At 39.7% G+C, this 23,242-nt stretch overlaps 1 protein-coding gene and 1 long non-coding RNA gene across 7 annotated transcripts in view; one reads left to right on the top strand and one right to left on the bottom strand.

The window, feature by feature from the left end:
* The window catches only part of YPEL2 (yippee like 2), a 111,050-nt gene extending 102,324 nt beyond the window's left edge, over positions 1-8,726 (top strand). The window contains exon 10 of one of the 2 annotated variants that reach the window (XR_012130647.1): positions 8,213-8,726. The gene's annotated coding sequence lies outside the window, so the exon portion shown is untranslated. The remainder of the gene's footprint in view (positions 1-8,212) is intronic. The other variant, XR_012130648.1, reaches the window with a different exon arrangement.
* The window catches only part of LOC108398501 (uncharacterized), a 112,291-nt gene that overhangs the window by 25,657 nt on the left and 63,392 nt on the right, over positions 1-23,242 (bottom strand). For 3 of the 5 annotated variants that reach the window (XR_012130654.1, XR_012130653.1, XR_012130651.1), the window contains exon 4: positions 10,207-23,183. The exons of 1 other annotated variant lie outside the window; for it this stretch is intronic. This is a non-coding gene — a long non-coding RNA (uncharacterized lncRNA). Of the gene's footprint in view, positions 1-10,206; positions 23,184-23,242 lie in introns of those variants that run through there. One more of the 5 variants, XR_012130652.1, reaches the window with a different exon arrangement.

Genomic DNA, 23,242 nt, shown 5'->3' with positions numbered 1-23,242 from the left:
GGGTTCACAGCAGGAGATGATAAGCCCCAACTGGGAGGAGGTAAAATAGCCCTGGGTAGATTCAGAAATATTGAGGAAGAGGTTGAATTTCCCATAGGATGGGGGCTCAAGTTAAGGGAACTGTGGTCTGAGAAAGCTGGACTTAGGGACACGGGGAGTGCATGACTGATGGGGAGAGAAAAAAAGACACATAGGGACTCAAACACAGGACATGCAAGGGTAGAGACAAGTGAGAAATCGTTTGGACTGCAACAAAGGACATAAAAATAGCTAACACTTCCACAGTGCCCCCTGGGTGCCAAGTACTGTTCTTTGCATGTATTACCCCATTGATTTTAGAAAGATGGGCTGCAGTCAGACGGTGAGCTCTAAATGCAGGGCTAAGGAATATGGACACATTTTATTCAAGGTAGAGAGCCACTAAAGGTTTTTGAGCAAGTATTATTAGGAAATAAAAGAGAGGCATCTAGATTGTTTAGATATGGGAGCCTGAAGACCCCGCCCCTGAGATTTTGAGTAAATATTTGTGTGAATAGCCATGTTTCTTTTTCTGGGGAGACAGTTGATAACTTCCATCCAATCTCAAAGGTGTCTGAGAGTTCAAAAAAGGTTAAGCATCACTGACTTAGCACTTTCAAGCCTACATGACCAGCTGCAGAGTAGCAGCATTCAAGGAAAAAGGGGTCCCAGGTCAAGAAGTAGGGAGGTGGGATTGGCTAGAAAAAAATAGAAATGATCACTTCCATCTGAGATCTATTGCTTTTAAGATACTGTAGGTGGATCTTCCTGTGGGCGCCAGAGACAGAGACCCCAGCCTGCCGGAGGCCTCAAGAAGGCCGCCACCAGCAGGGGAGTGACCTCCATCACAAACTGGAGTTAAAATGACATTGTCAAGGAAAGCAGAAAAGAGAGCCAAGGACAGATCTTTGAACATATTTAATCTGTCTTCTGGGCGTTTTCCTAAATGCTTTCTGACAGATTTTTTTTTTTCTACACAAGAAATTCACACTTTGAACTTTAGTTCCCAAAATACATTAAATCACACTTTGGCTTCTGAGCAGGGGCAGGAGGGGATGTACATAATGACTACTTATGTGGTTCACTTCTCATCTGAGGAAATTATCTTTTCAAAATGATCAGGTGCTCCTGACCTTGTTAGAAAGAGTGTGGGTATTTTGGAGCTAAGTTAGGAAGTGTGTAGGATAATTGTTAGCACTCAGAGGACGTCGTTGGAGCCCAGTATTCCAGAAATCTCAGGAACCCACAGAATTCCTCCTCTCTGTAGAGAAAGACTGTGATGTCTGTTACCCTTTCCCTGCTCATTCCTGGAATCCCAGGAAGATACTTAAAATATTTGGGTAGATTACAAATTGATAGCTCCTGTCCTGGGTCAGTGATCATAACCCAGCTATACTATTGTGTAGAAACATCCCTAAGGATAGCCAGTATTTTCCCAGGAGTTTGTGCAATCTTGTGTGGCTGTATAATTTCATGAAGAAGGGAGCAGCAGTTCTGATCTGTCATCCTCAGAAACTAGTCATCAACATCATGGAACTTTGTGGAAGAAGGGCACCATCGTCCATGAGTGGCCATCATGGTCACCACAGCTAACATGCATCAGATGCTTACTTAACCCCAGAAACTGAGTTAAGGCTATATATTCATTATTCATTTAATTCCCACAAAAATCCTGTAAGGTAATTTTTCTTTATGGATCTCATTTTATGGATACAGAAATTGTGGCTTAGTGAGCAGACTGTTCCTGCTTTACTCTGGGTCAGGACTTGTGCAGACCTCCATAGGGCTGTAACCCAGGTTTGTGGGCCTGGGCCAGCCATACAAGAGGGTAGGAGTAAACTCCCTTAGATCTATTATCTATAACTCTACTCAGATCTACAACTCTGCTGACCTGTAAATTCTTCCGTGTGGCACTGAACCTTGTCTGCCTGGATCTAAATGTCATTCCTTCCATGAACTTCAAACCTGGCTGGTTTCTCTAACGACACAGCTGGGTTTGGCCACACTACCTGCATAGGCTGGGACACAGCTAAAGAAACAAGAGACCTGGATTTGCTGCACCCCCTGAGTCAGGCCATTTCTAAGAAAAAGACACTCAACTGTTTCAGAGAGCCAGAACTAACATTGGAAGGTCAGTGAAACAGAGATGGGCACCCAAGGGTGAGAGAGGCTGGGTTGCTGACAGGGAGCATGGAGATGGTCAAGACTAGGTGGTGCTGGGCAAAAGGCACCACTCAGAATATCAGAGGCTTGCTGATAGGAAGGTAGCCCAGTGTAAGAAATTCAAGAAGGGTCAGTATTTAAGAACCAGGACAGGTCTCATGGGGTGGCCTTTCCCCACCTATACCCCTGTTATGGGTTGAAGAGTATATCCTCCAAATTTATATGTTGAAGTCCTAAGTCCCAGTACATCAGAGAGTGATCTCATTTGGAAATAGAGTTCTTGTAGATGTAATTAGTGAAGATGAGGTCATTAAGATGGCCTTAATCCAATATGATTGGTGTCCTTATAAAAAGGAATAATTTGACACAGAGACACACACACAGGGAGAATGCCATAGGAAAGTAAAGGCAGAAATTAGGATGATGCTTCTACAAGGAGCACCAAAGATTGCCAGGAAGCCACCAGAAGCTAGGGAACAGAATCTTCCATGTAGCCTTCAGAAAGAATCAATGCTGCCAACCCCTTGGACTAGGATTTACAGCTTCCAGAACTGAGACACAATAAATTTCTGTTGTTGAAGCCACCCAGTTTGTGGTACTTTGTTACAGCAGCCTAGAAGATGAATATACTTCCTTTCTCTACAACTGTAGATCTGTCCTTTCTGCTTCTGGTCAATCTAGTCCTGGTTTCCTTAACCAAGGCCTAAGCGGAGGTGGAGCTACGGAGAGCTTTTCAGTCAAAACGGCTCCTGCGGAGCTTGAAAGGTATGCAGAGCTCACTGGAAGACTGCAGGAAGAGTGGCATGGGGACTTCCAACTCTGCCCTGCACGTAAAGATACTCTGTCCTGTAGCTTAAGAGAGGGGTCCCTAATGTAGAGCAGGGTGCCAACTCTCTTGAGGAGTCAAAATATTCAACCCCAACTATGGAGCATGGATTTTGCTAACCCGGGGTTCTAAAGGCTTTGTTCTCAGCCTCTCTCCCCATCATCATCATCAGGCTGTTACTAACTTGCCTTTAGTGACCTGATGACGGCAGCAGGTTTCCACGGTTACCAATGATCTGGATGGAGAACTGGGGACAACTAGATCTCAGAAGCAAGTCAGAAGCCTAGTTATGAGAGCCGGGCATAAAGGCAGAGGCAGAGAGGCAATCTTCCTTAGTACTACTGTTTGCTGGGCACCGAGTCCTTACTATGAACCAGGTGCTACACCAAGCATTTGATGTACATTACCTCTCTTTGGTTCTTGCTTACTAAAGCCCTCTGTTTTATCAAAGAAGGAACTGAGCTTATGTGATGTGTTGAGCACACAGCTGGTAGGTACAGAGCAAGGATTTTAACCCAGGTGCAGAATATCTTCCATCTATCCCTCCAGATCTGCTTTCTGATCTTCTCCACCCTGGAGGATGACCTGCATGGGCTGAAGGTCACGCCTCCCACGCCTCCCTTGTCCCTTAGCTCCAGCTGGGTCTGTTACTGGAGAGCCCTGCAGATAAGGGGAAGGAAGGAGAGGTCACTTTTGTTTGGTTGTGTGTAGACAATGGCTGTCTCTACAGAATCCTCTCTGTCCATTTCCTCCCTTTGTGTCTTTGAGTCTCAGTCTGCTGTTCTTGGCTTGATATCCTATCCTTTGTGGTTGCTGGGACCCTCTCTTCTGTAGAAACTCCTTTCTAATAAGCCGTTTAATTATCTTGTTTCTAGTGAGACCCTGACTAGAAGGTTTTGACTTTAGCTCCGATGCCATGCTTCTCCCCTTCCCTACTTGTGTGATGGTGTTGAGTCCCTGTGTAATGGGTCAGCAATCCTTAAACCCCTGTAATCTAAGGGCAGGATTGGTCTCTGAGATTTGGGGCTGCAGGAAAGAGGTGCTGAACCTGAGGCAGCTGCGCAGTGGTTAGAGGCATGGGGAGAGGGCCACAGCACAGCCTAGAGAATTAAGCAGGGTCTCTTACTCACCTGTAAGGACCTTCAGTTCCCATGTGGTCTGTCCTGTCCTGACAGCCTCCTAGTGCTTAGCAACTGCAATGAGTTTAGCTAACTGTACATTTTGAGTGAACAATCACAAGACTACCTTCACTTCACATACCAATCACAAGTTTGTTGGTTCTCAGGATCCCCTCACTTTAAACTGGTTAGCTAAAAATTCAGGGGTTCACAGTCACCCTCAAGTTCTATAATTTGCTAGAACTACTCACAAAGCTCAGGCAGTGCTCTACTTATGAGTATAGTTTTATTATAGCAAAAGAACACAAATTAAAATCAGTAAGGAAGAGATGCCAGGGCAGAGTGCAGAAGGGGCCCAAACATGGAGCTCCTGATCGTGTTCTCCCGGGAGAAGTCCTGGCCACGGCGTGTGAAGACGCTCAGAGCGTGGCAGCAGGGGAAGCTCACCCAAGCCTTTGCTCCAGAACTCCTCCTGGGGCTTGATCACATACTGCCTGCCTGGCTGACCTTTAGTCTCCAGCCCCTTCTGGAGGTCGGACCTGATACGGTGTGGCCCAAAGCCCCAGTCATAAATCACATTGTTAGACTATCCAATGGCCAGAGTCCCCAGGCAAACAAAAGCACTCCTACAGGCAGGACATTCTAGGGGCCTAGAGATCACCTGTCCATAGCTGAGGGCAAAGGCCAGACCTCTCTTGGGTAAGGTTAGTCCTTCATTACGCAGCTATTTTGTTTCATTTATATATTCCTCGCCCTGTCTCTCCTGGCCAGCCCAGGGCTGCCACCAAACATGTGTCCACTGCAGTTTGGAATGAAGCTAAGGAGATACCTGATACAATATATGGTAAGCCTAACAGATCTTACCCATCCCTGCCACTGTGATAGCAGATTCCATGTCTGTGTCCTACCATTGGAGAGGGAATCTACTTAACAAAAGAGTTTTTCTTTGTGGCACTAGGAGAAGAGACCACAACCTCCTCCCAAATGCCCTGGCACAAAACAACTGCTGCCACCTGGGGAATGGTGGTGGTCCCAGTCAGTCAGTCATGGTGAACATGCTCCCTGGTCTACCTTTATTCTATCACCTACCACATTATATGTCTGCTTCCTCCTGTAGTTTTAGGCCTCTTGAAAGCAGGGATGGGTCTTATTCATCTTATACTTCCAGTACCTACCACATGCTAGTCTCTCACAGGCATTCTGTAAATGAACTTGTCCAGGTCACCTGCACAGAAACACCACTGCACTTAGTTTCTGTAGATAAGAATTAGCAGAGATGCCTCTGACTGCATGCCTATCTGCTCTTTGATAATAATAAGTCATACCATACCTATTTAGAAGACTTACTGTGTTTACAAGTATCTCCTTTAACCTTTGTACCTGTGAGATACGTACTCTTACTATCCCCGTGAACAGATGAAGACATTGAGGGAAAGACAGCAACTTCCCCAAGGTCATCTAACCCGCAGGTGGCCCAGCAAGGACAGAACTGAATCTGTTGGATTCCAGAACCCCAGGCCCTTAACCACTATTCCATAATAGATTGCAGCAATCCAGTGATATCAATGCAATTGATAGACCATTTCCAGAAAAGGATTTGGCGTGAAATCAGGTTTAGAGTTAGGAATGAGATGTAAAATACAGTGATTTTGAATAATCTGCAAAGGACTGAAGTGGAAGCTAGCAATTATGACTGAGAAAGTAGTAGAAGTAGAGAAAAAGTATTGATCCTAGGTTTTTTTTAAGGCAGCAGAAAGCCACTGCAAGTGGGCGAAAGAGATCATTGTAAAATCTACAGATAAAATGCAAGCTGAAATACTTTTGTGTGTAGTTTTTCTCTGATCTTAAATTTTGCTTTGCAGCTCTTTTTTCTATATTTTTCATATTGCATGAACTATCTATCCTTTTATTTTTAGGTTAATTTCTATTTTTATATCACACACACACACACACACACACACATCTATATATAATAGTACGAAAAGGTAACATTGCCTAAAGATTTCTAATAAAATATCAGTCCCAAGTGGTCCCTATGTACCTCTCAGTTCTTTTCCCCACAGGCAATCAATCACTTCAACTCTTTAAGCCATTTCTTCTAATATGTATCATCATTTTTTAAATATGTTTTTATTCAACTTATTTACTGATAGATTTAGATATGATCTATTGATTTCCCACCATGGTAGATGAAGGTTTTGCTTCTCTGTACTACCTTTCCCATTTCTCTTTTTCCTATATTCCTTGCATAAGCATATCAACACCTTTTGTTATATCGAAAGTTAGTGTTTACACGATTTTTCTATGACCAATTAATGCACCTACTATGAAAAAGTTTTTTACTATCATTCACCAACAGTCCAAAAAGGACTTCGATATGGTATAATATCATCTCTGAAGTATTTTTCTTTATTGGCTTTTTCTAAGCATTTCGCCACTCGAGTTTACCATTATTATGGCCAAGCAAACATTGTTGACAAACTAAATAGTATTCTCAACACACCTCTTATCTTGTATAATCTTCCTTTTTCCTGTGTTAGAAGTTGGCGTGTTTCTTCATTTGCCCATTTGTCCATGAACCCAGCCAATTTTTCCCCAAGCCTTTCAATGACCCTGTCATCTACATATCAGCAATGTCTCCCAAAGATTCACACATGTCACTTCCATTGTTTCCCCAGAACTATCGCAGGATCTTCCTTTATGCTCCTGTCTGGGCAGAATGTTCTCTGGGGCTGTACACAACTGCCAATCTGGGAATCCCTACCTTTTTATTCTTATGTGTCATTAAAATGTAAAAACAAAACCAAAAAACCCCACTACTGCTTATATACTATACCTTCTAAAGGTGTTTTTTTTTTCCAAAAATAAATCTTATTTGATTTTTTAAAGTAATCTGTGACTCACTATTTTGAAAACTGGAAAATGAAGGGAATGAAACAAATGTTTATTCTGTCATTCTGCTTTTCCTATTCTAACTATATCCTCAGGTAACCAAGTGGTAGGTAAGGAAAAATTTCTCTTTATGGAATTCTTCTAGATAACAAATGAGAAAAGAATCAAAATAAAAACTCACCATTTTATAATTCTTAATGAATTAATGGGTCTAAGCATTGAGCATCAATGACTGCTGATGTCTTAAAGAAACAACCAGATATTATGTGCCTCCTGCTGAAAGAACTCAATACCACCTATACAGTAGTATTGCCAAAAAAATCAAACTTGAATCTAGTTAAATATCATTATCTAACTACCAATATATAGGAAATAAAGATATTTTTTTAAATGGTAAAATTGCATCATAGGGGTGCAATCAGCAAAATCCAGATAATGGGAAATTTTATAAGACAAACAACCCAGTTTATTCAACTAACAAATTGCAAGCAAAAGAAAAATGGGATGGCGGGGAGAATTTAAAATTTAAAGATCTTAAAGATGCATTGACACATTGCAATATGCAGTTCTTATTTTGATCCTGATTCAAACATATTAAATAAAATTATGACAATGAGATGTTGAAAATTTAAATGCCAACTAAGTATTTGATGATATTAAGCAATTATTAATCACTTGGATTGATCAGGACTTTAAAAAAAATTCTTAACTTTCTGAGATATATTCAAATTACAGATAAATCAATATGATATCTTAGATTTACTTCAGAATAATATGGGAGTTGGAAATGGAGGGAGGCAGTGGAGGTATAGATGAAACAAAGTTGGCCATGAGTTGATAATTTTTGAAACTGGGTATAGGGACACAGGAATTCATTTGACCATTCTGTTTGCTTTCATGTATGCTTGGAATTCTCTCTAATAAAAAGTTTAAACACGTCGTAACCTAGCGATAGTTGCACCCAAGACCAAATTATAAGGGTAGGCTGACTATGCCAAAAATTATCAACCTGGCTATGGTAATTAAAGTTATGGCCCCCAAATTCCTTGACTTTAAGTGATGGGCTCTATGAATCTGCCTTTTGAATCTGGGTGAATTTGTGATTACTCCGCCCCACAGAATTCAGAGGAAGTGATGGTATGGCTTCTGTTGCTGGCTTATAAAAGGTGCTGCAGCTTTCTCCTGGTTCTCCTAGGATGCTGGCTAGCTCTGTGGGAGTTAGTCACCATGTAGGAAGTCTGGCCCCCCAGAGCCCACCTGCTGGAGAGGCCATGCGTGAACAATGCCAGAGACGGCCCAAGCTGTGCTCCCAGCCGACCACCCAGCACCAACTGCCAGCCACAGAAGTGAGCCAACATGACATCTGGCCCCGTCACGCCTTCAGATGACCACAGTCCCAGCCAGCATCTAACTCCAGCGGGGTGAGAGATCCCAATTTCCTGACTCATAAAATCACAAGCAAAACCACTATGTTTTGGGATTAATTTGTTATACAGCAATAGTAACTGAAATACTGATCAAATATAAGAACCAAAATTAAGGATATGCAGAACAATAAAATTGCTTTGCACTTTTTTGAACACATGAGTATTTTATCTGAAAAAGTCATTAATCTCTTTGGATATCCACATTTTCACTTATGAATTGAGGTGTAGAAAAGGACTTAGGTCACCTCTAAGAATCCTAGATCTAGCATTTTCTAATCAATAAAAACAAATAGGCAAATATTCGCATCATTGATCAGTTTTTCACTTTGTGCAAACTTTTACTTAAACAGCATCATGAATTCTTTAAACAAATGTTTAACTCAGGCCAGCTGTATGTTCTGGGCACTGTTATTATATTATCTAAGGGAACTTGATCCAAATTCAGTCATGACAGAAGCACAGCAGACTGTCCCTTGTCCCACTGCTCCTTCCTCCAGCCCCCTTGATGTATCCACAGGCTTACTGGAGTCAGCACCAGAACACTCCTTTCATAATATTTCATCTTTTTGAAGAAAAGGCCTTTTTATTCAGCAATTGCCATAGATAATCCTGAACTCTATTCATTTGGGTACATAAATATCAATGAAAGTGGCATGACTACATAAATATCAGGGAAGCTTGCTTTAAATTCCAGGTAGTTCCATGGTAAAACTGCTACCAAAATAAATACATTTATTATTTTATGCAACACTGCTTCATACTCATTTCTGGACTGACATTTGGAGTCTGGGCTTTGTTCTCAGGCTGGAAATGAGGAGAGCTTAATGAAACAAAAACAAATGTCTTCTTTGCTGAGGCAAAATGATGAGAATGTGGGCCTAAGAGAAATTAATTTGAATTTTAAAGAAATGATCTGGATAAACCTGCACCCCTGTTCAAAAATTTTGTTTGCTTATCATGGTTTCTCTTTAAAAAATGCACCAATTTTATGTTTATCCTATGTGTGTATGTGTGTGTGTGTATGTAAATATGAACATATGAAATTATATATTTCATCACAAAACATATTTATAATACTTAAGCCAATCAGTATGGTCAGTTTACTGTTTCCTGCCTAAGACAGCAAGTTAAATTAAAATAAAATTCATTCTAAAGAAATTAATGCTGTACTTAGAAGTAGGTTAGGAGCTAGAGGTTTGACTTCTTCTGAAGTTCACAGTATTATTGGTGTCTACCAAATGTACATCTCCTGCCCAGACTCCTTCTGGACTGAGCCCCAGACGTGTACACTCAGTAACCTACATGATATGTCAGGTTGGTCACAAGCTACAAAAAACAATTTTAGCTACCTAGGGAAAAGGAAATTTTATTGAATAATATGAGAATTCAAAAAGGCAAGAAGATAGAATGGAACCTGGCATTTCCAGAATAGTAACTCCTCTATAGTTTTTTCCATTTGTGTGTTACTCCAGATGAGATTCAAAGCCCTGGAAAGAAGCTGATTGGCCAAGTTGGTAATATGCCAACTCCTTGGTTGATCCAGTGTGATCAGACTTGCAAAGGTACGACATTTACCAAGACTCACTGTTGGTGTAGATGTGTGGAAATAGGCATTCTCATGCACTACTGTTGCAAGTAAATTGCCTCAGCCTTTCCTGAGCATCAATTTGGTAGTATACTAAAATATATCTATTTTTAAGTACATACTCTTAATCAAGAAATTTCATATTTTTTTCTTTACCAAGAGAAAAAAATTGGTAACAAGCTATGGATAACAAGATATGGATACATCGTTGGTTATTTTATTATTGCTTAGAATAGCAAAACTGCAGATGTCCTAATTACCCAACAATAGGAAATTGGTTAAATAAATGATGATACAGCCATATGCTAGAGTGCTTTACAGACATTAGAAATTATGATGGAGTCTCATATTTGTTTATATGGATACATGTCCATTATGTACTGTTAAATGAAAAAGGCAGGTCTTAAATAGTATGTACATGACCCTAGAGTTGTAAAAATAAATACACATGTATACTTAAAAAATCTAAAAGAACATAGAACACTTGCAAGCAAGTATATTTTTACTTCTAGAATAAGAAAAGACAATAAATCTATTTAAAAAGTGGGTGTTAATAAGTAAAAGTAGAGTCAATATTACTTAAATATGTTTGGAATTCTTTTAACACAGGTGAGTTGAAAAAACTCTTATTTCTCTTTTATTCTCACACTATTACCCCATAATACTTCTGACTCCAAATGTATAGATTTCTCCACACATCAAGCAATTTGCAACAGCAGCTGGGTGTCCTGCAATTCAGTTCTGTTCTGACCCTGTCTGCCTGGAGTTACGACTGGATCCCACAGTTTGAGGGCTCAACCCCGCAAGGCTGCTCTCACTTCAGATATTGATCCCAAGTCCCAGACTGTCACCTGTATTTCTGAAATACTGGCTATGAACTAGGGTTCTCATGCCCTCTTCTTTGGGTTTGACAATCTGCCAGAATGGCTCACAGAAGTCAGGAAACACTTTCTTATGTTTACTAGTTTACTATAAAGGATGTAATAAAAGGTATGAATGAACAGACAGAAGAGATACATAAGGCAAGGTCCAGAAGTGTCCCAGTTCAGGAGCTTCTGTCCCTGAGGAATTGTGTGTGCTACATGCCAGGGTATGTAGATGTGTTCACCAACTCAGAAGCTCTCTGAACCCTGTATTATTGGAATTTTTATGGAGGCTTCATCACATAGGCATGATTGACCATTCATTCCATTTCTGAACCCTCTCCATTCTCTGGAGAATGGGGTGGGGGGTGGGGGCTGAAATTTCTAAGCTTCTAATCATGGCTTGGACTTTCTGGTGACCAGCCCCTACCCAAAAACCCACCAAGAGTCACCTCATTAGAACAAAAGACACTCCTATCATCCAGGAAATTCTGAAGGATTTAGATCAGCGTCAGCTGCTTCTATCACTCAGCAAATTATAAAGATCTTAGGAGCTCTGTGTCATTACAGGGGTCAAAGACTAAATGTTCAAAGATTCTTCTACCACCCCTATTTACAAGCATTTTAGTAGCTCTGTGCAAGGAACTGGGGGCAGATATATTATATATATATATATATATATATTTATTTATTTATTTATTTCACAATCAATTATTTCTGTAAGATGGTAGCTCACTTTTAACTTAGTGATAGAGCCTTCAAGATTTTAATTGTCATGATGGAACCTTACTAAAAATAACATCATCAGTGATAATAATAGCTAACATTTATGGAGTGCCAGGTACTGTTAAAAGCTTTCTATGCATTATCTCATTCAGTGCTCACAACAACCTGGTGAGGAAACTAAGGCCTTATATCAAGTTGGTGGAAAGTCCCAGACTCCCACCCAAGTCCACTTAAGTCTGGAAAGAATCATCTTTCCAGAGCCCGTGCCTTAAACTTCTAAGCTATCTTTCCTGTGTAATTAGGAAGTTAAGTCTGAGCAAGATCTTTTATTTATTTATACCACTGACTTGTTCCAGAAAGGATTTCAGGCATCTGGTTAAGTAATTTGTACAAGATCACCCAGACAATAAGTGGACGGGCCAGGAATCTAATCTCTTTCTCTCACGAACTGTATAAACTAAGTGAGATAACACAGATGTAGGCCCACATCATGTATTTCCTCATAAACATAAGTAGGGGAAATGGGGTCATTTTCTTTGGCTGGTTTTCATTTTCATTCTCATTGGATATGTTCTCAGCATTAGAGATCCTCGTTTTATCTTTTGAGAACGGACGAATAGGGCAACAGGGATACTGGAATAACTGGGCAGTAAGTCCATTGAGCCCATAAGGAGCCAATGAAAGGAAAGGCCTGAGACTACGAAATGTGCTTGGTACATGACTGGCAACCTGTAAACACCACTGAGTAAATAAACAGTGTTCAGAGAAGGGCAAGGAAGAGCAAAGAGAGGGTTAAATGAGACAAAGGAAGAGTGGGGAGCCACATTCAAGAGTGAGTGAGAATAAAAATAATTGAATTTGGCTGTGCAAAATTTCAGAGAAGTATGGAAGGTATTCACCATTTTAAAAAAAACCGCATATCCTAAAGTATCTCTGTTCAGAGACAGTCCCTCAAGTCTGAACAATGAACCAGTCTGTCAATACCCCTCAGTCTTCTCTTGGGTCTGTAGCATCATCCCTCTTAAGACAAATACTTAATCTACTTAATCCAATTTTTTGTCCCTAAGACTCAGTCCAAACAGGGTTGTGTAAAGAATCATCTTTCCTTGGCAATAACTTGAAAAATAAACAGAATAAATATATACTCATTCTTTTTTTGTGTGTGCTTAACAAGTGGAACATTCATTTGCTTTCAGTTTGAATTATAAAAACACTGCAGACGCTGTTCTTAATCTTTTTTTTTTCTTATGAAGGAAACTGTCTCAATTTAGCATCCTTAACCAAATGTGCTTTAGTCTCAGTGCAAGAATGACTAAAGAAAACACATCCTTTTAATAGCAGCTCTTCTGGCCTAGCTGTTCACTGAAAGCTAACTATGAAGGCAAGATGTGTTTGAAATTTCTCATTAAGAACCATGATGTTTTACTTAAGTTGAACTTGGCCACTATGGATAATGTGAAACAGAAGTCACTTACTGAGAGGCAGGGACAGGAAGAGGAAATGGCTGATCTGTTACTACAGTTCTTCAAAGGTGATAGGTACATTTATTAATCTCCAGGGACACATATTCAGTTAGCAACTTGAGCTGACTAGCACATGTGTTGAGTAATGTTTAAATCATTAGAGGGGACATACATGAACTTAACATTGCAGGAATTTATTTCTTCCCCATCCCTCTTTTCTAGACATTTCCTATTTTCTTTTTTACCTAAACTACGTAAACAATATTCAAGAAAAGCAACTCAATTTAAGCTTGTTGGATAGAATTCTGTGAAATACTGATCTTTAGAGCTTCTTTTCTGCCTTCAAACATGGACAAAGAGTTCTCTGCTGCAAGTAAATTAAACTAGGGCAAAGAAATTTCCAGTATCCTTGAGTTTAGTTTGGAGGTATTCCGTCTTTCCACAAAGGTGGCATAATGTATACATTTACTTTTTAATACATGCATTATATTTTTAAAATGTAAGCAATTTAATCTTGTTTGAAGGATTAAAAAACTCTCCAAGATAACTGACACAGAGTGACAAATGCTACAAAGTAAACAACAAAACCATGGTGTTCTGAAAATACATAGAAACATGCACATAGTAGAAAATGTATCATTATGATAGCCAATGGCCAAAAGCCTGATCTAAATTAAATTTAATCCCTCATTGACTACCTTGTAAAACCACAGGTCCAATACAAACAAGATAGGCTTGACACAAATGCAGAAGAGGCACAAATGTATGACTTAAATGCCCAATAAAATTATTTGAGACCTAGAATAGACCCTGATACTATTTTTTAAAATTATGACTGATAAGACATTCTCAGCTCTACGAAGCCCTGAAAGAAAAGTGACTCATTCCATTTTTATAAGGGAAATGGATTTAGAACTTAAAGGTGACATTTAGTCATTATAAAGCAGATAATTTCATGAAGAGTAATTTGCTATTTATAACAGCTTCATTGTCAATTATGTTTGTAAAGAGTAACAGTGAATCAAAGGTCCTTGAGCAAAGAATGACGAAGTGGAAGCTCTGTAATGGGGTAGTTAACTGTTAAGTGAGAAGAAAAACAAAGGTAAGGTTGTAATTGTGGTTGTTTATTTTTAATTTCACTGATCTGTCCGTCTGCATCATAAAAGAATCAAAGGCACTTAGTAGTAGGTAAATGTACATAAGTTCAGGTTTCTTGATGGCCAAATCTTTTTATGGAGTTCATTGTCTCCTTTCTTTTTCTGTTTGGATTAATCAAGAATGTAAGACTTCTACAAGTCTTATTATTGTTGTTAGAATTTTTGGTTGGTAGCCCATTCCTGAAACACAGTTGTTTACCACATTCTAAAAAAGCCACAAACAAGGAGTGCTTCCATTCTTCCTTTGCTACACATTCCAGGCTATTTAAATTGTGAACCAACTTGTTTTTCTGTTGTTTGTTGTCTATAGCCTCATATACTCTGTGCTACCTTATGAGGACAATGCAGGTATTGTAAATGTCAGGAACATATGTAAGTAATCAAACTCCATTGTATGATATATTGTGCCAAGAATGTATTTTTCACACATGGTGTGTTAGTGAAGAAACAAAACTTTGAAAGTAAAGCGTTTTCTATTAGGCTACTTATGGTAGAAATGATAGGTACCCCAAGGCAATAATTAATTGGTGCTTAGGCATAACCTATTGATTTTTAATTGAAACCTTGTTCATTTTACCAGTGTAAATCTATGACCTAAATCACATTTTGAGTCTAAGGATTTATAACTAGTAAGTCTAGTGCTGAATTAACTCTTATGAAGTGAGCCTTAGAATAATAGCATTAACTCCAAAATATATTTTCTTTGGTTGCTTTATTGCATCCAAAATGAAATTATTGAAATTTGACAATAGCATAAAACATTTACTTTAAAAAATAATAGCACATATTTGAGGATAAAGTTTGTTCAATAATTGTTTCCTCCCATCCCAACACCTGGAAATGTATTCACAACATCACCTGACCAGCAAACAAAGATTACATTTTTAGGGCTGAAAAGATGAAGTTTTAACCCGTAATTATTAAGGCTATGTTTTACGGAAACTATCTAGTATTCCCCACTTATCCATGATTTTGCTTTCTGCAGTTTCAGTCATTCCCCGCCAACCACTGTGGTCAGGAAGCAGATGATCCTCTTTCTGACAAATTGTCAGGTCAATACTAGACTAACTACATCACAATGCCTACATAATTCACTTCATTTCATTTCATCACACAGGCATTTTAGCATCTCACATCATCACAAGAAGGTGAGGACAGTACAACAGGATATTTTGAGAGAGACCACATTCACCTAACTTTTGTTACAGTATATTGTTATAATGGTTCTATTTATTATTAGGTATTGCTGTTAGTCTCTTACTGTACCTAATTTATAAATGAAACTTTATCATAGGTTATGTATGTATAGGAAAAAACTGTATATGTAGGGTTAAGTACTATACATGGTTTCAGGCATCCACTGGGGATCTTGGGGTACCCTCTGTGGATAAAGGGGACTACTATAGTATATTGTTATAAGGCTTCTTTTCTGTATGAATATCTGCTTTGAATTTTCATTTAGTCATTGGGGTTTGTATCTTGATAAAACACAAATAACAAACTTGAAAAAAAACATTTTTTCTCATGACTCTTCTAACTTCCTGATTGGAATTTTAGAAGATCAAAAGGGAAGTAGGCAATAAATGCTATTTTTTTAATGATAAGAGAACAAACACCTGACTCATTTACTGCTACTTGAGACCTGCATGAACCCATAAAAATGGAAATGTGTTTATGTAACTCAATTAAAATGTAACCAACCCAGAGAAAACAGCCTTCAGTGGCCATGTCAATACACAGTTTTGTAATATGAGAAAAGAAAGAACGACCTAAAAAATAAGATCCAGTGGTAATTCCTTTTTCTTAAAGTAGTTTTTTCCTACCAAACACAGCTAAGAAACTTTTGCCCCAAGTACCCAAATGAACTAAGTTAAATCTGCAGCTGGTGTTTTGCCTCCAGGTATTAGGAGAAAACACCGGTGAGCATACTGCACACTGACATTCACCTGTTCATTCACCCTCGAAGAGTCATTCAGAAGCCAGTGTGTGCCTAGCACTGTGCTCAGTCTATGCACATGCCTCAGAGTGCAGTGAATTATCAGATCCCTCTGGAGTGAAACTGTATCTGTAGATTGCCTTTCATTTTCAACCCATTGTTTCATTGACTTCATATTCTTTTAGACATTTTCTCTCATATGGAAACCTAAATATAATGTTTTAGAAAAAGGTTATATTTAGATTTTCCATTGTAGAGAGTTAGTTTGAAAATGTTTTATTTGCCATAGTCCCAGTGAATTATCTCATGTTTTCAGGCCTGAGTTCTGAGGCTGTCAGGCCTCATCAAAGCCCTGTTGAAACCACTCTCTGTTGAAAGGGTTACTAAGGTATATATGAACGTTAAGGTCATGTGGGTCAGTGTACTGCTTTGATCAGAGAGTTTTGCCCAACCAATAGGACTGAATTTGACATTTATTCAAAATCATGGATTATTTGGTGGCAATATACATTTCTTTTTCTAGAATATTTGTCAAAGTACTTGTCAATTTTAATCTCTCTTTTTCTTCTAAAAATTTAGACTTCTTGGCATTTTTATTTTCATAGCTATTCCTCCTTTACTCCACTACCCCCCACAAACCAAGCCTGTTTGTTAGTATTCAGATTAGACTTTCTACATGTTTTTTTTTTTTTTTTGGTTTAGAGCTGGACCCTCATTTTAGCTCCTCATTTTAGCTCTAGTTCTGGTAAGATAGGGTTCTTCAGTATTAAAGCAAGATGTCTCCAGGGTAACAGAGCAGAGAAGTGGTGGGATATGCTAAGTAAAGCTCTGAGCCATTTCAAATATTACTTGGAAAGCAATCAGGAATAATCAAAGGCACTATTGAGTTTAAAAGAAGGGCACTCTTTGAATGAACATATATTCAAGAAATAAAATGCATGTAGAACAGAGCCAAGCATGCTATCTGTTGTGTAACAAAAAGGGGGAAATAAAACATATTCATATTTTATTATATTTGCATAAAGAAAACACTGGAAGAATAAACACAAAAAAACAATAAATATTGTTACCCAAGAAGTAAAAGTTCTAGAGGGGGCAAGGAAGGGACTGGAATCTATTTGCATATACCTTTGTATTTAGTTTTGACTTTTGAGTCATGAAATACTAACTTAAAATAAAAATTACTGGTAAGATCAGGATCCCCAGTCGGTAGATTGAGGTCTATGAAGTTACCTTTAGGCCTTTCCAGGTGGACCCTCATGAAAATTCCTTCCACCAGCCCCATGAAACCTCAACCTACTCTCCTCTTTTGCTCAAGTACTAAATTTTCTGCCATCTCTACCTGTGTTTGATGCAAGTGCGGAAAAACCCAACCCAAATGGATCTAAGCAAAAAAGGTACTTTATTGACTGAGGTAAGCCAAAAAGTCCAGGCACAGCTTAAGTCAGGCATTAAACTAGAGAACAGCAGGATCCAGTCCTCAGCTCTACTTCCTCAGAATGAGTTCAGCTCTATCACGGCCAGTGGTCCCTGGCAGATACAGGCTGTCAACATCACAATACCAATTACAGAAGATCCACTTTCCCTCTAAAAAAATGTACCAGAATTGGGTCATATGGGTTTTTATTGGCCTACTGAGTCATGTGCCCATCTCCTAAGCAACCACGGTAACCAGAGAGATAGCATGCTATCATCTGCTTAGTCTAGGTCACATGCTCCACTATGGAAGCAGGAGTAAAGTGTGCTCCATCTAGAGATCATAGATTGAAAGGAGAGGAATAACTCCCTCAGACTGAAACCTGGTTTCATGTCAGGAAGAGATGTTAGATGCCAGGCAGTAAAAATGCAAAGTGTCCACCACCCCCACCCTCTCAGAAAGACTTCCTGTCTCTTAGGGAATTTACTCTTAGGGCTCACTCCCACCAGACATCTCAAATTTGGGGGAGACTACCAAGTTGCTTTTTAAAAAGATTTGAGATATCTGAATTAAAATGGCTGAGAAATAGGCTATTCAGGGAACATTTTACTTTTCAAAGCAGGTCAGAAAAATTGCTATTTTTACATCAAGAAAGAGCAGATTTAAATGAAAATTGCTTATATCCTGAAGACTGGAATTTATGAAATAGTTAATGATGACCAATTTAATAGAAATGTCTTTCTTGAGTTAGACAATAAAGTATTTTTGTGTTGCTCTTTTGCTATAAAAGCTGAGTAATTATTTGGGCCTTTAAACCTTCTTTCAATATGTATGATTTCTGAACAATGACCATGGCAAGTCTTTAAATAAATAAATACTCCACAAAGAAAAGAATGAAAGGAGGCATTCTTTCCAGGGGAGGTTCTAGCCTGTTATTCCATGGCTGGTCTCAATTAGCTTTCTGCCGCCACCACGCATTAGTGAAAATGGCAGTGGGCGTAAAGAACAGACCCATAGGTCCATGGAAGATTTCCATTTTCTCTTCATTTCTGGCACCACTGGAATACTTCAGTCCAGCACACATAATCAGTTTGAGTGCATGAATAAAACTCTACTATATATAGTAGGAGTGAATTCCAGGATGCAAACTATATATAGTTGAACTAAATAACAAGTTTGGTCTCATGTTACTCAGCTTGGCAATGTTTAAAACATTAAACAGTCCTTTCCAGCCACTCCTTTTTGAACACTCGTCCTTAGTGGCCTCCTTTGTGCACCCTTACCTTCAGCTGGGCTGTTTTCACAAGTGTCTTCCTGGACTTTTGTCAAGTGGAAGCTGTTCCTGTCTGAATTCCATGGACAGAAGTGGTGCTAGCATCTCTACACAGGAAGAGGTCAGGGCATGAGTGTGGTTGGGGAATTGCCTGGAATCTTTTTGGAGGTTCCTTGGGGAGTGATACTGGAGGCAACAGAAGAAGAAGGGCTACAGGACTCACCCTGCCTTTTGGTGCTCCCACTACTCATACACATCTTTCTGTTTTCTTATTGAAGGTGCTTGTTCTGGCAGGCACTTGCCTAGCCACTTAAGCCAAGCTCATCTGACAGAAAATTTCTAATTTTTCTTTGAACTTCCCATTTCCATCAGCAACATCTTGAGAGATCTAACAAACATTTATTTGGACGTTGGAGATGCCAATATGAACAAGATGGTCCTTATCCTCAGGTTGTTCATAGTCTAAAGTGGAGTTGGGGGTAAATGGACATGCAAAAATAAAAATAAGATATAGTTAACACTTGAACATGGGTTTGAACTGTGTGGGTCTTTATACATAGATTTTTTTCTCATAAATATATTGGAAAATTTTTTTGGAGATTTGTGACAATTTGAAAAAATTGAGTTTCTCTAGCTTATTTTATTGTAAGAATATAATACATACAACCTTCAAAATATGTGTGAATCAAGTGCTTATGCTAGATTCTGGTAAACAGTAGGAGTTGTTAAATTTTAGGGGAGTCAGAACTTTTATGCACATTTTGGACTGCAGGGGTCAGCAACCCTTCCCCCCATGTTGTTAAGTATCTACTGTATATGCAATAACTGGTGATTTAATGGTGCTTTGTGAAAGTTACAGTGTGGGCACAAGGGAAGGGTCCATTTACCTCAGATGGCTCTCCCTCTTTGTGTCCCATCTCTCTAGTCTGGAGCAATCAGATTTCGTTTTCTCCCACATTTAACAAAAAATTAATGAATATCGAGAATTACTCTGTGTTCATTGCTGCAGCTGCAGCTGTGTTGGACTTTTATTCCAGTTTGGGAATCAGATACTAAGTAAGTAAACAAATAAGATACTGTCTAGTGATAAATAACACAGGCTGAGGGGTAGATAGTGACTGTAGAGGGACATAAAAGGGGAAAGGCTGCAGCCAGAGGCACAGAGATCAGGAAAGGTGTGGTGGGGAGGTGACATGAAAGGAGGCCTGATTGGTAGAAAGTAACCTAGCATGGGGAGATCTGGGAGAAGGGCACTGCTGGAAGGCAAAACTGGGAAGGGGGAGACTGGAAGGCAGGAAAAAGTTTAGGGTGCTTCAGGAATGGAAAGAAGGCCAGTGTGGCTAGAGCCTAGAGTGAAGGGGGAGAGCAAGGTGAGTTGAGGTCAGAGAAATCAGCAGGGGCCAGATCAGAGGGCTGGAGATCTTGGCAGGACATTGCAATTTTATTCGCAGTGTAATTTGGAGAGGGGATATATTTTTCCAGTTATTAAATATCTGTGTTTCTCATCTAGGATACCCTTTTCAGCATCTAAAGGAAAAAGAATTAGTAATTAAAATATTGGCTGGTTAGTGAGCACAGAATTAGAGTAAAGACAAATTAAAGGATATCTTGAAGGATATTTTACCTGGGGATTTACACACCATTGGGGTTTTTCTCTTTTGAATGTATAGATATCTGTGAGCTCCAGATATACTTCATACCCTTAAACAAATTTCTACTCCCCAGGTTTTTTAGGGTTCATGGGAATCCCTGCCCATTTGTCTGTATTCTTCATCACACCATCCCTTTTCCTCATATCACAGCTTTCGATATACTGAGGACCCTGTTTATAGATAATATTTAATCACTTCAAGAATCTAATCCAAAATCTGTTCTACAATAGATCCTCACAGGATCTATATAGTTATATAATATCCCATCTATGGTTAGGGAGTGATTGTCAGAATCAGCTCCACGGGGTGAAACTTCCTGACTTGGTCTTTTGGCGTGGGGGCAAGTCTTTCTTTCAGGCTTGTCACCCTATATACACTGTCCATGATATGAATATGGTTTTGATGTAAAATAGAATATTTACCTAAAGGATCTGGCCACCTAGCAACTTTAGAACCCATACAAAATAAGTTGAGTACTGATTTTTCTTTGGGGACCTCATTTGTTCATTCATTCAAGTTCATAGAGCCCCAGGCAGTGCAATGGGCAAAAAGGGAGAAAACATGCATGATGTACTTCTATTCCCTGAGTCTGATGAAGCTTTCATGTGTATCTCCGGTCCTTAAAATGAACAAATTGTCCACTTACAAACTGTGTACTTATGACTGCCCTGGATTTACAGGGTGTGTTCTGCAGGCAGCTTACAAATACCTGTCTTCAATTATCTCCCGAAGACTAACAGCCACCACTGCTTCTGGTTTCTCCTCTCCCCTCTTCCTCCTTCCTACCTCCAGAGCTCTTGCTGCTGTTGCTATGACAACCAGAATGAAAAGCCTTGGAACCTTTTACTGTGGGTACATGCTTCCCCATAAGGACATTACTGTATGTCAGCCAAACTGGATTCCGGGGGCTGTTCTTTAAATATACCATTAAGTCATGTTGAAACTAGAACTCTGCAGGCAAGATTATGATGATATTTACTCAGGGACCTAAGAATGATTAAATCTGGCTTTCAACTAGCCATCTCTTTCTGTGAGGTCTTCAAAGGAAATATGTTCACTAATGACAAGCCAAGGTACAGGAATGCTTTTTACTGAGTCATCACATCTAAACCCAAAGGAGAGTTCTAGTGAGTACATCCAGGCCTGGTGGAGATAGACCCCTTTTGGCCTAAGCCAGATTGGCCTGAGAAACCTGCTTGACCACTAAAAGAGACTGGAAAAGAGATCCCTCAGCTCAAAATTTGTCGTCTGAGCCCCAGGCTCTAGCAGCCATCTGCCTCCTTGACATTTCTCCTTGCGTGACTCATAAACAACCTCACCTTATCAATCTTCCCACGCCAATTCTTTCCCTAGTCTCCTCCTCTCCATGAACAGCTCCACTGTCCAGCCAGTGGCTCACACCATAAACCTGGAGTTATCCTTGATTCTTCCCTTCCCCTAGCCTCTCTTCATACCTAATCCTTATCAAGACCCATCAGCTATATCTCCGATAAAAACCTTAAAGAGTTCTGCTTTTCTACATCTGCACTCCCACCTCTTTAGAAAAATCACAGTCACCTTCTGCTGGGATTATTTTAACAGCATTCAGATTCTTCTCTTGTTTCTCCTTGAAGCCCTTCTCCATACAGCAGCTAGAGTGAGCTTTGAAAAGGATAAATCAGATCACATCACCTTGCTCTTTAAAACTCTTTATGGCTTCCTTTTACATGTGGAATAAAATCCATCCTCTTCATCCAGCCTATAGGGCCCCACCTGAGTTCTTGAGCAACCTGTCCAGCCTCATCCTGGACTACTCTCCACCTGGCCCTTACTCCGGGCACCCTTTTCTTTCTGCAGCTCCCCAAGTGGCTTGCAAATATCTGTCTTTACTTTCCTCTGAAGTAAAACAGCTGCCACAGGTCCTGGTTTGCCCACCAAGCTCTTTTCCCGACTCCACACCTTTATACTTTCAGCTACTTTTGCCTGGAATGCATTTGCTGACCCTTTGCCAGCTCTTTGTACAGTGGCCGTTTCCTTCTCAACCTTGAGGTCTCAGCTCAGTGTTACCTTCTCAACGTGGCCTTCCCTAAAATTTGGCACCTTACTCAAAATTGCCCTCGCCAACCAATGATGCTCTCTCACTCTACTCTGTTTATTTCCTCCATAGTGTTTCCGAGAACACAGAACTATTTTGTTTATTCATCTGTGTATTTATTAAGTTTCCCTTCCAACTAAGAAAGTAAATTCCTTGAAGGGAGTGGCTATATCTGTTTTGTTCACAATGAATGACACGTAGGAGGAGCATTTAATACCTGTTAGATACATTAATGAATGATCCTGCCTGAAATACTGCCAGTGACTTCTACACCCAGAAAAGGAATAAGAAACTGTTTTTCTTCTTCTTCCTTCACTCTCTCAGGATCAGGTGCATGGAATTCCCCTCAAATAGTACGAATGAAGACATTTTAATGAAGGGATTATTAACTGAGGTGTGGGCAAAGTTAAGAGAACCAACACAGAATGTTGAGATACCAAAGACAAGCAAGAACACGGAGTGGTTGAGGAGGGGCAAGGAGAGGGAATGAATGGTGTTTCCAGAGCTTAGTGAGGGCTGGAGCTGTGCAGGAGGGGCCACCCCACTAGACCTGTAGTCTTGGAGGGACACAGCCAGTGCCAGATTGGCAACACCTAAGGAGAACAGAAACAGATGAAGAAATACCCTATCCTCTCTTACTCTCTCATCTCTG

This window comes from Manis javanica, chromosome 4 (genome assembly GCF_040802235.1).
Source record: "Manis javanica isolate MJ-LG chromosome 4, MJ_LKY, whole genome shotgun sequence".
NCBI lineage: Eukaryota > Metazoa > Chordata > Mammalia > Pholidota > Manidae > Manis > Manis javanica.
The sequence above is the reverse complement of the archived record's forward strand: the minus strand, read 5'-3'. Positions and strand labels throughout refer to the sequence as shown.